The sequence below is a fragment of the Patagioenas fasciata genome, chromosome Z (genome assembly GCF_037038585.1).
Source record: "Patagioenas fasciata isolate bPatFas1 chromosome Z, bPatFas1.hap1, whole genome shotgun sequence".
Lineage (NCBI taxonomy): Eukaryota > Metazoa > Chordata > Aves > Columbiformes > Columbidae > Patagioenas > Patagioenas fasciata.
This window is the reverse complement of record NC_092560.1, coordinates 18,177,928-18,192,596: the sequence shown is the minus strand read 5'-3', so window position 1 is coordinate 18,192,596 and position 14,669 is coordinate 18,177,928. Positions and strand designations below refer to the sequence as shown.

The window sequence follows — 14,669 nt, the reverse complement described above, 5'->3', positions numbered from 1 at the left end:
GCCTTCTGGTGTGTCAACCCTTCCTCCCAGTTTGGCATCATCAGCAAAATTGCTGAGGCTGCACTCAGTCTTTTCATCCAGGTCATTGATGAACGGGTTGAACAGGACTGAACCCAGTACTGATCCCTGAGAAACTGCACTAACTACAGGCCTCCCAACATAGTCTGCACCATTGATCACAACCCTCCAAATGCCACAGTATACCTGATCCTCAAAGTCTGACAAGGAAGGCACACCAATGTCAGGCAGAGATTAGGGGCTTAGAAATCAATTCATATGACAAGTTTTGTGGTGCTACAGAAAGAAAAAATAAAATATGACATAATTGCATATCACAAATAAAGGAATTAAGCATAATTTTGTCTGGTTTTATTTTTTTTCCCTTTTACCTCTCTTGGAATTCTATTACCTCTCTAGAGGTTGTCTCTATGGGAACAGAAGGGATACAATGAAAGTGAGGTGGGCTGGTGATAAGTAATAATAGTCACAAATTGTAAGAATTAGAAGCTTTTGTTATTTCAAGTGATAATTACCTGCTTCTTCTCCAGTCCTGCCTGTCACTTATGAAATGACAGAATGATGCTCTTCTTGTTCACTTTATTTGAAATCATTGGAGGGATTACAGATATTACAAACTTCCAAAATGAGAAACACCAAGACAAAACAGTTGGTTTAATCTGTAAGCCAAGTAAGACATTAATCACTGGAAATAATATAACTACAAACAATGCTGAACAACACTGTTCATCATGAAACATCACAGATGATGGCACACAGATAAACAAGACAGATATGTTTCACAGTTAGATTCAAATGAGGCATAGAGAACACATCAAGAGAGAACTGTGGGAATGGCAGGATATGCAGTTCCAGCTGAAGGGCCTTGGACAGGTTATACAGAAGTATGCTTTTTTATGAGTGTAAGGAGTGATAGCCCAGGCCAGTGAGAAGGATGTCGCAGGTCGGAAAACTGTTCCTGTATGTATGATGTGTGAATGTTGGGCCTGGGCATGTGAATGAGTTGGTCGAATGCTGCCCACAGGATATGCATGGGACGTGAGTGAAAACACAAAATGAGCGTGGTATGTTTGGAATAATGATTATTGAAAAAAACATCCTGCCTAACCTCTTGGTCCAGGCCCATATTTGCAAACCTATAAATTGAGAACTGTTAATAAAAGCGAGCTCAGCCTGGCTCAGCTCTGCTTTGCTCTTCCTGGCTCTGCTCTCGCTGCTAACAAGAACTCTGTGTCTGTGTGTTTCTGTCTGCATCTGTATGAGTTGTTCCTCATCACCACAGAGAATGAGTATGAGAAATTGAAGACCTGAAGAGAATATAATTCAAGCGACAGGATTACCATGCATCATTTGATACAGCACATCTGTTGGTTTTAGTTGTTTTTATTTAAATTTTTAAGTTGCTTTTCTGATTCTATTTGCACTGATTTATCACAGTAATTATGGTAGACACCGGAGGAATGTTCATTATTGAAGTTACTGTCCCTCAGTCTTGGTGACCAAAGGATTAATTGTGTTTTCCGTGTACCGCATGAGTTTGTTTTGCAGAGAAAGAAACTCAAGCTAATGTAAAGCAAGTGACTTGCCCATACTCCACTGGGAATTCAGGAACTTTGTTCTACACAGGGCTGCAGTCCCTGGCAACAATGGCAAAGCTGAACTTACATGTTCTGAGGGAGCTCTCAGGTTTAGAGATTGTTTCAGAATTTTCTAATTTATCTCCCTAAAGTGCTTTCACACTTTGTTGTTTTGTTTTGTTTTGTTTTTTGTCAGAAAAGCAGTTACGTGTCTTACTTGCACTTCATTCAGAACTGCATGGACGACAAAAGCTATAGATATTTCTCTAAGTTGCTGGAGATAGTGGAAGGTGAGCAGAAAACACAGAGGCAGAAACTGTAAAAAACAAAGTAAGCATGGCAGAGACCAAATGCCAGTGTATCAGTGGTGAACATTCTCTGTTTCTTCATGGCGTAAGTTTGCCTCCTGTTTCCCACAATTGGCATAGATGTTCTACACAAGAACAAAGAGCAGCACATAGGCCACTTTAGTTCCAGCAAATGGCATTACTAACATAACACAATGTTACTCTGTGCCTGCAATCCAGTCATTGATTAATTGTCTCGATGGTATTTGCTGTAACACGAACTGGGAATTTCCCTGCAACCTTGGCAAACCTCGCTGTGCAATTAGCACTGCTTGCTTTTGCTGCCAGTTTTTAACATTCCCATCTAAAATGCATCTCAGACTGCTCCAACACATAAGGTGGACACTTTTCTTTCAGCAGTTCATGGCATGTGCCAATAGGATTCACTTCTAACAACTTGGGAACATAGACTCTGTTAACAGTAAGAGCTTAAATGTCACATCTTCTCAAATTTCACTCTAATTAATTCAGACATCTGTGAAGAAAAACTTGAATTTAGCTCTTGATTTTAACTACTTGTAGAAGAACAGCCACCAAGTCTAAACTCTTCTATATCCTTACAAAGAGTGAAATAGTGCAGAGAGTCTCTAAAGACACTGTCTTCCTGCAATATGCTGGTCATCCAGGTGCAAAACACTTGCCTTTCTTGGGCAAAGTCATTAAAAAGGTGTTTGTTAAAACACATCATTGCGTTCAAGTTTGATCAGTGTCTGAGTACCCTGGGCCCAGACTTTAGAGCAACTCATGGAACACATAGTGCACTGATCAGCGATATTTTTACGTTTGTGTAAATAAGCAATATTCATAATAATTTTACTAGGTTAATCAGCTGCCACTACCACAGTTACAGAAAACAAGCTGTGATCCATTCTGTCTCTCCTACAAATGACAAGTGGGACAGTGATGCAAATAATTTATTCCTGTGGTATATATTTTATTTACCAAAAGCATCTCAATGCAGAGATCCACAAAGTACAATCCTTACCTGTTCAACATTTCCACTAAAACACTGTATAAAGTCATGGTAAGCTGTTCACAGAAGTATATTAAATGCTTTTCAATTAAAAATTTAGGAAAAAAAAAACCACACAAAGTATTGGAAACCAGAAAAACACTGAGGTCTGGCAGCAGCCAAGTGGTTTAAAACCCTTTGAAACAGCTGTTCTAGAGATACAAAGGAAGTCTGTGGTCGCAAGTCTGAACAAAGCTGTTAACGTATTGTGTTTCGCTCTCAGGAAAAGATAGTACTGCCATTACCAAGATATGTGGAAATAGACAAGAATCGGTATGAAAATCTTCTAGGCATTTCCATTGTAGCTATTTGTTCATTGTCTGGTGCTAGGAATCAAGTTGTCAGTCTTCTTTCAATAGCACAATTTTCTATGCTCTCAGGCCCTCAGCAGCCCACCTGATGTGCTACGTCTGAAGAGAAGCTGGCAGGACTCTCGATATTACTGAATCCAAGCACCCCATAAGAAACAAAGCTGGGGTTGCAGGCTCTAGTCTTCTGATTACCTCTGTAGGTTTCTGGGAACCCTAGGAAAGTTGGAACAGCAAATCAACAAGGAATCCCACTACAGCTCCTCTGAAGGGAAAAGTATTTTCTTTAAGAACATCTTCTACTTAGGAAAGATTCACATATCTGAATTTTCATCCAACCAACTCAGAATAGCAATTAAAAGAAAGAATAAACAAGGTTAGAAAAATGCAAAATTGTACTCACTCCTTGAAAGGTTCCCTGCACAGCCTGATTTTCTGTCATATATTAAGAGCCATCTCTCTACCTGAAAAGCACTTGCTTTGTTAAATGCAGTTTTACCATACTTTACTTTATGCTTCAACTGGGAAATCCTAGCCCCTGTGCCCTGGTGTGCCATTTTGCATTAGCTGGTGTATTGCATGGCAGCACACAACTGGCAATTGCCACTGTGTGGTAACAGAAGGTTGCTGACTCTGGCTATGGTACCACAACTTGCTCCTGTACTGCAGCCAAGCACAGGTAGTGGGATTAGGACAAAAGCTCCCCAGATGGCAAGTGGCTGTTTTCCAGACACTTTGCACCGCTTGACTGGCAGAGCACAATAGAAAACCCGGTTTTACCTAAAGGAAGATAAATAGAAACAGAAAAAAACTTGATGTGACAACAATATGGCTCTATTAAAATTCTGGGAATAATTGTAGCCTTCGGATTGCATTAACTGCTGGGCACTGGACAGAAGTTTAAGAACATATATTGTTTTTCATTTTTTATTGTGGTAGAAAGTTTGCCATTATTTTCTCACCTTTTAAACACCAGGAGTAGGAAAATATGTACACCTTTTCTGACTGCAGTGAACTTGCATCTCTGAAGTGAAACCTGATTTGTGTGTTGAATGAAGTAAATGAACAAGTAGGTAACCCTCCCTTCCTTCCTTCAGGATCAGTAGGACATAAACTCCAGTGTCAGGTGGAAAAAGTCTATGCCTTAAATAAACATTTAAAAACACTGAATTCTGGAAGAATTGTGTGTGAGAGAAGATAAAGAAAATCTGATTTTTTTTTTTTGTTCTATTTTAGGGCCTATAGTTGCTAAATATTGATGGAAAGGTTTGTTTAAAGAAAAACTGAGAGTAAAATAGCTGTTTATCTTTACAGAGTTGCCTTTGCAAGTTCTCAACACGTTATTGCAAATTTTCAGTCCCAGCGTCAGCTGGGGAAAAAAAATAGCAGAATTTACTCCATTGCACTTCAGAAAAAAGAGGAATGGGGAATGCTTAAAGGTAAACTGGTTTTCTGATTAGGCAAAACTGGAGGAGGAAGAAGATCAGTCCATTTCCATCCATGTTTGCCAGTGTGTTGCTCAGCCAGGGGGGAAAAGAAAATTTAAAAAAAGAAAAAAATTAAAAAAAGTTCTTCCTGTACTCATCTTGTCTATGGCTGAACACTGGAAAATTAGTCCTTTCTTCTCCTGCTGTCTTCTTCCTGCTTTGTTTTGTTCTCAAGTTATAAGGACATCAGTGCTAATTTTAAAGGGCACTACATCACAACTCTGGAGAATATCTTGGAGCAAGGTGCAAGTATAAATTGTGTCTCAAAATGTCCATTTGAGATTACTGAGGGTGGTTTTAGCACCCTAGATAGAAGAAAGATGAAGAGTTAGAGAAGAAAACACCAGCCTTGCTTTCCTATATACCCATAAAAAACTGGGACTGGTGCTGAAGTAACTGAAATTAAACCACTCCATAAAATAACTGCACCTGAAATCTGTACCTAGTTTTAAGCAGTCTTCGAGGATATATAGGCTGTGCAGTGCAAACCTCAACAACTACACTTCAAGATCGATTTGGCGTGCACAGATGTCAGCATTTTCCATACAATGCACAGTGGCTGAAAATAACACAGCAATTAAACTGAAAAACAACATTCACAGCTGTACATTGTAGCCTTCTTCCAAGCTCTTTGGGCTCATTTCTGTGTATTTCAGACATTGAGTCCAGACATGCAAAAAATACTAGCTGTTCTGTGCGCTGTCCTTCATCTCCCAATTACCATTATTACGAAAAGCTGGATTGTAAATAAAAAGGAACAAAACAGTTCCAAAGAAGGAATAATGTTCATCCCCACCTCTTCCTTTTACCATCTTCACTTAGCATGTAGCAAGCACGCAGTGCATATGTAGAGACAATTTTGAAGGCTGTCAGTGTCAATTTGTGTTTAAAGATGTAAAGGAACCTGCAAACCTTTCCCCATTTTCCTCCAACCTGAAAGTTAGCAATCAATTACTGCCCCAGAAGCCATAAAGCAGTCCCACAGGATCCAGGAAATGGTGTATAATCCATCACCTATCCATGCAGGCAAACTGAAAGGAAAAGAGACAAAAAGTCAGAACTGGACCACAATTTTAAAGCCTATCAACATTTAATTTTTTTTCTTTTGACTTAACAACCAAACATGATAGCACCCTATTTCTTTCCTGCAATGGAGTTCTACCAAGTTCTACCAAAATGTTAAACCTTAAGAATTCCTCTTTGTTTTTTCAACAATATTTCTGGCCCAGTGCAGGAAGGCAAGCAACATAGGAAGCTTGAGAAGCCACATTTTCTTTCTTCTATAAATCTAATTAAACGGATCAGTCTGGGAGGTGTGAAGTGCTGGTCTTTGTATATTTAGTAATACCTATACCCAATTATAGTGTGCTATGGCTGGAAGAGTTCTGTGGCAGGTGTTAAAGAAACCAAGAGGAAAAATACTTGATTTTAAACTGTAGTTGTAGCTTTTCTGACTTCAGCACTGTTATTCATGGCATCCCCCAAAGTCAGGAAGAGAAAAATCACAGGTAAAGAGTTTCAGCCATTTTACCAGCAAAACAACAAGAGGCCAAAAGAGAGGTTTTTTTCCGTCTATCAGCAAAAATAAAAATAGATATTTTAAAATATGTGAGATAATGTAATCGTGCCACAGGAAAGTTTAGTTGTGCCACAGGAAAGTTTAGTTTAAAATACAAGTGTTCTTAGCCATGCATGTCTTCTCAATATCCATATAAATACATGTTTTTGTCCCTGGGCTCACTTTAAGTAGGGGGAAATGCCACATATGGAAGAACCAGTGCATACCATTGAACCCACTGTGAGAAGTCTTAATTACAATCTCTTCTCAGATACAGAAAATACCTTGCTGTCATCTTCAAAGAGCAGCCTCTGAAGCTGGTATGAACTTGTAAATAAGACCTGTGCCTGGCACAGTACTATGTAGCATGAGTAGTCGGGCAGCTGGAAGCCTGCATGCTACAGCAGAATGTTTTTGTGCTATTCCAAAAAACACACTCCTCTCAGGTCTTGAAAGCATATGCAGGGAGTCCCAACATGTTGGGCATGGATATGCCCAGAATTGCCTTTACAGGTGTGATTTACATGTGAGCTTGCACATATGTAGATGCACATTCACACAGACTTCACTAGAATACTCCTTGTACCTAATATAAAGTGTATACTTTCAACACAATTTCCTAAAATGGACTGTGACCCTTCCAAGGAAATTATTATGGAAGACTTTCACATGTAACAGTTTGCACATGTACATAGCTTCATACATAGGAGCACTGGAGAAAAAAAAAATCTGTTGAAACAGGCTGTATGACAAGCTGCAGTGTCACAGTCAGTTTGGACACCTTTGCTTTCTGCCCTGTTCCATATGTTTCATGTGCAATGCGTATTAAAGACTAGAACACCAAAGCAAATGCTACTAAATTACTGAAAAATACATCTCAGTGATTCACTTTTCTATCAGGGCATGTCTCAGCACGTATCTTACCTATGTCATATTTTGAGGCCAGTTTGTCCTGATGTCAAGATGTTTAAAGTTCATGCATATTTCTTCTGAAGTATTCAACTGCTAAACAGTTGACAGACTTGCTGGGATACTTGACCTTCCAAATGTTCTTCACTCTACAATCCTGTACCTTAGAAAAGCACAGTTTGAGGGAATTCTGTCAACTTACATATATTTTCCTTTTTTTCTCAGAGGGAGGAGCATCATTGGTGCCTCTAGTGATATTTCAAAAACAATTAATTCTTGGCTTTTGAAAAAAATATTTTTGAGAGTGCCAGAAAATCTAACCCCACAAAAGGAAGTTAAGGAAAATTTAGAAAAGCCTTTGCACTCTGTCAAGAACACACACACACATCTTACAGAAACACATACCACGGGACAAAAAAGTAAGAGGAAAAAGGAGGGTTGTATTCAATTCAGAAATGAACCTTAACTATAGAACAAGAAAGCCTGTTGGATTTATTCCAACAAAGTTGAGTCTAATATAACAATACAACCTGAGTTTCAGGGAAGTACATCTCTGGTTAGCAGAAGATGCCCGAATGCAGGGTGTCAGCCTATACCTGACTGGTACAGGATGCAACGGAGAAGAAATGTACATCTTAGAGATGTAGTAACTGAAGAGACACAAACATTTCTGTACATACCTCAGGTCTGGATTTACTCTTGAGGAAAGGGCATCCCACCAAATCAATGTTTAAGAAAGAAGAACAGCACTGGGCACAATAACTGTTCTTGCTTCAAAACATCATTAGGGTAATCAATTCAAGAAAACATATTGTTTTTTCCTTAGCCAGCTGATGAATCTGGCATTCCAAGTCTTGCATTCACGTGCCCTTTTTTATACCTTTCCAAGTGAAAAAAGCATTTGCAAGACAGGATTCTAATACTTATTTGGTAACTTCAACAGGGTTGAAATACGTTGACAACCATTGGACTAAGAATTCACAATGTCCAGATGTGAGTTTAAGAATGACATGAAACAAAATCATCAATGTATGACTCAAACAAAAACAGGAAGAAGAGTGACAAGTGTAATGTCTGTGTGTAATGTAATTACGAAGGCATATTAAGATACCTGGCAAATACACAGAAAGAACATTGGAAGGGAGAAGACAGCTATCTGAATGGGACAATTACTGATGACATTCCCTAAAAGACAGACTTTCAGGCCCACTGACATGTTAGCATTTCATTCCGGTTTACCAATTTGGATAGTACTAAGCTGAAGAATTTCTAAGTTAAACTGGTTTCAAGGAGCAGCTTTATGGTAGGTTTGGACAGTTTTCACTTCTAAATCACTTTAGATATTTAAGAACCAAAAATCACTTCTATGCCTGTATCTGTAGACATTTTATTTTCTTCTTTGCTGAGCAAGTTTAATTGAGAAATAGAGTAAAGGGTTTTTTGGATTCAAAGACAGCATATAAGAACAAAGGAACAAATAGGATGCAAATTTTTTTCTTTCTCTTGAGGAATGTGAGATTGCACTGATGCAAGTTTGAGCTGCCCTGTCTTCATTCATCTGAGTATACTACAAATAAAGAGATCATATTTACATGCCAGAAATAGTAGAAAGATTTTGCTTCTTTTCTTTTGGCAACAAGTCTCTAAGCAATCTCACAAAATAAGTTTTGAGTATTTTTGAAAATGATCTAATTGAATTAACTTTGGTTCAGGATCCCAAATAACAAAACTGAAAGAGAGCAGTATGATTGCAAAAAAGCTCCAGATGGATAGAACAGTGAAAAATGAGCTACAAGTTTTTGTGGGGAGGGAAAAAATATCTGTGTGGAGACCAACTAATACAGACCTTTCTGTTTATTCATCACAGCTAGAATTATGTTATTTCATATGCACATGGATAGCAACGTGGAAATATTCAGCACAGTAGCGACGTCCAGATAAAGCAGGCTTGACAAAGACATCACTCAAATGTAATTACTTATTTTGGAGATCAGATGACAGCAACATTTCAGTATGCACATGCTGTACCTCACAAGTACAAATGCGTGCTGGTGCTGTACTAAGACTCAACATGCTTCTTGAGAATGTTTTAGAAAAACAATCACACTGTGCCTTTAAAAGTTAGTTTCTCTCCTCCACAGCTGCTAGCAGAAATAGCCTCTTCAGAAGGCTCTAAACCCAGAGGTTTTTCACCACCCGCAGAGGAGTTATATTTTATATAAATGAAAAAGCACACACCATCCTGCCAAACAATACACATTTTTATTTATCTCTATCCGTAGACAGACTGGCACAGTGTCCAACTCCCACACTTGTCTTGCTTTCTTCCAGGGGAATGGGTGTCAGCTGCTTAAAAACTGCAACTTAAAATTAATAGCTAAGTGGGAATGGTAACTCAGACAAAATATTAAGGAGATAGGCAGATAGGAAATCACAGAAGCGCCATAGAACAGCACAGAAACACACACAGGCATGTAATTTGATTATTATATTGGAAGATCTTTGGTATGGAGACGTACATTTTACCCTACTCCTTCAATGGGAAAAAACAACAACAACAACAAACTAAAACCACACATTGTTGCTGCTTTCATAAAAGAATCTTATGGTGCCAGATAATGGCAACACTTGTGGTGATCACGCCTGAGCTGAAATCAGTTTACAACCTTCAGTGCTTGGTTTTTATGACCTTTGACTTGCCAGCTTTGCAATGCATTCAGCAATATGGTGTTGAGGACTTAGTTAAGACAGCTTAGATGATGGGCTGGATGTATAAGTCACTCTCTTTTGTTTAAGCTGGCCTCTGCAATAGGTGGCACTTTCCACCCTGACAGGACAGGCTTGTGTTCAAAAGAGTGTGCAGCCATTTAGATTCTGCCCCAGTTGCTTTGTCTTGGCAGCATCTGTTCCATGGAAGGGTTGCTGCTCTCTCAGCAGTCTGCTGCATTGTGTTTCAAGTGACTCCTACTTCAAGTGCTACGTCCAGCATTCCAGGGGAGGGTGGGTGTGATATTCCAGTTCAGTATTTTCTTAAAGAAAGTCCCAAAATGCTATTGAATGCAAAGCAGAGTAGCATTATTAACGAGCCTTCTCTTACAGTACGTAGTTGCCTGTTTCACCTCCTGCAATTGCTCACTAGAGCACACAAAATCAATAGAGTTGTGGTAATTAACACTAAGTCCCTGTGGTTTAATCAGTAATGAGAACAAACCTCGGTGATAGTTGTACTGTAGCCTTAATCACCTAAAGAAACACACACACCAAGTTTTTTTAGGTAAGTATTTTGTTAGGTTAATTGATAGCACTTTTTAAAAAGTCCTGTTCCAGCTTGTGGGCCTCAGAATCTTTCTTTAGATTGTTGCTCCAGAGCTGCCTATTTTTTGGTCTAATAACCATGAACGTTATTATTCTAATAAAATACATCCCTATCACTCACAAATTTTGTCTTCTAAAAATGTTCTGTGCAATATTCTTCCTTGATTCTTCCAAGCACTCTAATACCACAAAGATCACTAGTCTCTTTTGACATCCTGCTAAAAGAACATAGTCTGTCATAAAGAGACACGGTTTACAGACAAAAGGTAGCATCTTTTACTGGACTGATTGATATAGTTGAGGAAGAACACCAACTACAAAGAAGTTCTTTGGCACATAGAGGTTGATGAGAGTGCCTGTCTTGCTAAATCAGATACAACATGGTCCTTCCTCTTACGGAAATTATTCTGAATGCATGATTGTAACCAGTGTCACTTTTATTTGGCTATCAACTCTGCCCAATTGTGTTTGGAATGACTACAACAATACATCGATGTTGCTTTGTCAAAGGGAATTTTGTTTGAAATCCTCATTTCCATACTACTGTAAGGGTACATAATTTGTATTTTATTTATATACACCCTCAAGCTATTCTCTGAGCACCTCACAAGCGTTTACCTTGCAGCTCTCCAAAGAATCAGGAAAGCGATTTTAGCATTTCCATAATCACAGAAGACAGAGGGAATCAGTAATATGCCCCAAGTCACAACATAATCCCATAACAGAGCCAAAACAAAAAACTATATTCCCCTGGCTGGCTCTCCAGAACCCTGGAGACACATCATCAAGGCTGCTTTGTGATCAAAGGTATGACTGCAGCAGGAACAGAAACCCATGGATTCACTTTGGTCTGGTGAAGAGGTCTAGAAACACCAGCAAAGGCAACATGAGTCAGCTATAGACTGTGAGTAGTTGTTTATGTTTCTAGCTTACACTGATGTCTTTGATGCTGTACAGTCCATACTGCTTATAGAAAAACAATCAAAGCTAGGCCTGTAAGGACTGAAATTATCCTTCTGATTGTGGTTACACATAGCTCTTACTTGTTTGTTGTGTACCTTACAGACAGAGCCAAGCTCCTTCTCAAGACTAACACACATTTTCCACCCACCTCGCACAGGAAGAAGAGTGAATCCATAAAGCGGCCTTTTCAAGCACTGTTGGTTTTCAAGCACGTTGTTCTTGTCATATCTTAATCATCACTACAGCAACTAACTAGTTCATCATGGGTGAGCTCTGAATGGCTCCACACAGTGAACAACTGTCTGTCGTATGGGCTGAGAAGGCACCAATTGCTTTGCAATTTCTCTCAGTAGCATTGCATAGAAAAGCAGTTGTAAAGAGCACAACTTCTTCGAAGGACCACCAGCCAGGAAATTCCTGTAGGGAGAAAGCCCTAGAAAGGAAAGAAAGTTACACTCGATAGCTGTGAGGAGGAAAGAGTCAGACTGATCAGAACTGAATACACTGGGTTTACTCACTTCTCTGCCAGCATTCATTGACATCTACATCATGTATTTTCTCAGCAAGGTTTCTCTGGAGCTGCAGCTGAGTGCTGGAGCCAGAAACACATTCCAGGCGGGAGGCTGCAGGCTTCTTTCTGTCAGCATTGAAAGCACCACTGACAACATAATTCAGGTTTCAGTGCAAATCCTTCCGTTGCCTTGCAGTTCACTCTTCATCAGGAAGGACAATCCAAGAAAGGGATGGGCGTCGGAGATAGTTTCCTTTTGCAAATTCATCCACCTACAACATCAAACCCTTTAATAGATAGCTACTCAGAGGTGGAGGGCTTTGCCTTTGAACTAACTGCTGGCATGTCAAAGGATTTGTTAGAAGTTCAGGTGATTTAGAGTCTTTCCTCCAGAAACCCCACGTGCAGCTCTGAACGGGAATACAAATGTTCAGCCTCTGTTGATTCTCAAGTGTTCCTAGTACATAGAGATGGGGAAGGGGAAGGGGAAGGGGAAGGGGAAGGGGAAGGGGAAGGGGAAGGGGAAGGGGAAGGGGAAGGGGAAGGGAGATGGGAAGGGGGAGGGGGAAGGGGAGGGGGAGGAGAAAGGGGAAGGGGAAGGGAGCAGAAAGGGCAAGGGCAAGGGCAAGGGCAAGGGGAAGGGGAAGAGGAAGCGGGATGGGAAGGGGAAGGGGAAGGGAAGGGAAGGGAAGGGAAGGGAAGGGAAGGGAAGGGAAGGGAAGGGAAGGGAAGGGAAGGGAAGGGAAGGGAAGGGAAGGGAAGGGAAGGGAAGGGAAGGGAAGGGGAGGGGAGGGGAGGGGAGGGGAGGGGAGGGGAGGGGAGGGGAGGGGAGGGGAGGGGAGGGGAGGGGAGGGGAGGGGAGGGGAGGGGAGGGGAGGGGAGGGGAGGGGAGGGGAGGGGAGGGGAGGGGGGAAGGGGGAAGGGGGAAGGGGAAGGGGAAGGGGAAGGGAAGGGAAGGGAAGGGAAGGGAAGGGAAGGGAAGGGAAGGGAAGGGAAGGGAAGGGAAGGGAAGGGAAGGGAAGGGAAGGGAAGGGAAGGGAAGGGAAGGGAAGGGAAGGGAAGGGAAGGGAAGGGAAGGGAAGGGAAGGGAAGGGAAGGGAAGGGAAGGGAAGGGAAGGGAAGGGAAGGGAAGGGGAGGGAAGGGGAGGGAAGGGGAAGGGGAGGGGAAGGGGAGGGGAAGGGGAGGGGAAGGGAAGGGGAAGGGGGAAGGGGAAAGGAAGGGGGAAGGGAAGGGGACAGGAAGGGAAGGGAAGGGAAGGGAAGGGAAGGGAAGGGAAGGGAAGGGAAGGGAAGGGAAGGGAAGGGAAGGGAAGAGGGAAGAGAAGGGGCAGGGGAAAGGGAAGGGGAAAGAGAAGGGGAAGGGGGAAGGGAAGGGGAAGGGGGAAGGGAAGGGGAAGGGGAAAGGGAAGGGGAAGGGAAAGGGACATGATATGTCCATTCAGAACTGTAGCTAATGACTCATAAAGAAAAGAGGACTCTATAGTGGGAGTAAGCTAGAGGCTACCACCAAATAGTTGCTGTCAATTTACTTTCAGATAAGATTTTCAGTCAAGAATTATTGAGAGTAATCATGATTCTCCTGGGAAATTACAGCACTAAGAACAGGGTGAAAACTTACTGTTTCTTACCAGAAGACTTTGCTCTAGGCTGCTCTTCATATTATTCCTTCTTCAATGTAGGGCTATAGATGCATTAACAGCAAAATGGTCATTTATTCAAGATTCACAATGTCTAGGAACCCTTTTAACCATAATTTGGGAGTATGTTGATGGCTTTATGATAGCATGGTACCCATTCAAGTTATTATTAAACTCAGACTTCCAGAGATTTGTGAAGAAAGAAGAGTAATCTTCTGCAAAAGACAATGCTTGTGATTGTTCCTTTAGCAATTATTCATTTAGGAGCATCTTGCTGTGCACTAAGGCATCAAATAAATTGGTGCTCACTAATTTGGACTCTATTGAGAACTCAACATTGAGTAGCTCAGACTATCATTATCTCCCCTTTGATCGGGAAGGTTTTTGTTCACACATGGTAATGGGTGGTTGTATTCCTTAAGGAGAGTGACACTATTCAAATATTTGCTGTGATGCAGAAGTAATTTCCTTTCTTTCTCAGTTACCTGTTAACCCTGTTACAATGAATCTCCAATCTGATTTTCTTGATAATGAGCAAACATATCCAGTCACCCCTCTGGCAGAAATGTTGTTACAATGGGAAGCAAAACCTCAGCTTTATTGAACTGTCAGAGTTATATAAAAGCAACTCCCATGGAGTATTGGCTCCTGAATCGGTTCATATTAATAGCACTGCCAAGTCCCACGCTGGAAGATCTCTGGCTCAACCATAGCAATTCCCTATTGCACCATAGAAGATTTTTACAACGTAGTTTTGTTCTGTTCACCAACCAGTGGAGAGGACCTGAGACTGGGTTTTGGCGGTTGTTGGCATCCCCAGACACTGCCAGCACACGTGCTGTGGGTGCATGATGAGCACTCACGAGACTGGCACTTACACCCAGATGCCTGAGATCTGCAACTGAGAGCTTCATCCACAGGGCTCCTTTTGGTAAGGATGAGCTGTGCTCTGTCTGCTACTCTTCAACAGAAGTTTTCTCTGAGCCTCTGATACTATAATCTTTTGGGAGAACACAGAGGAAAAGCA

General features: G+C 41.1%; 1 long non-coding RNA gene across 2 annotated transcripts; it reads right to left on the bottom strand.

The window, feature by feature from the left end:
- Window positions 1-3,563: 3,563 nt before the first annotated feature.
- Window positions 3,564-12,439, bottom strand: LOC139826432 (uncharacterized). Of its 2 annotated transcripts, none has more exons than XR_011736484.1 (3): window positions 12,013-12,439; window positions 11,643-11,927; window positions 3,564-5,780 (listed from the first exon to the last, which is right to left on the bottom strand). It is a non-coding gene; the product is annotated as an uncharacterized lncRNA (long non-coding RNA). The 2 variants fall into 2 exon arrangements; XR_011736485.1 differs by lacking the exon at window positions 3,564-5,780 and adding an exon at window positions 9,460-10,266.
- Window positions 12,440-14,669: the final 2,230 nt, after the last annotated feature.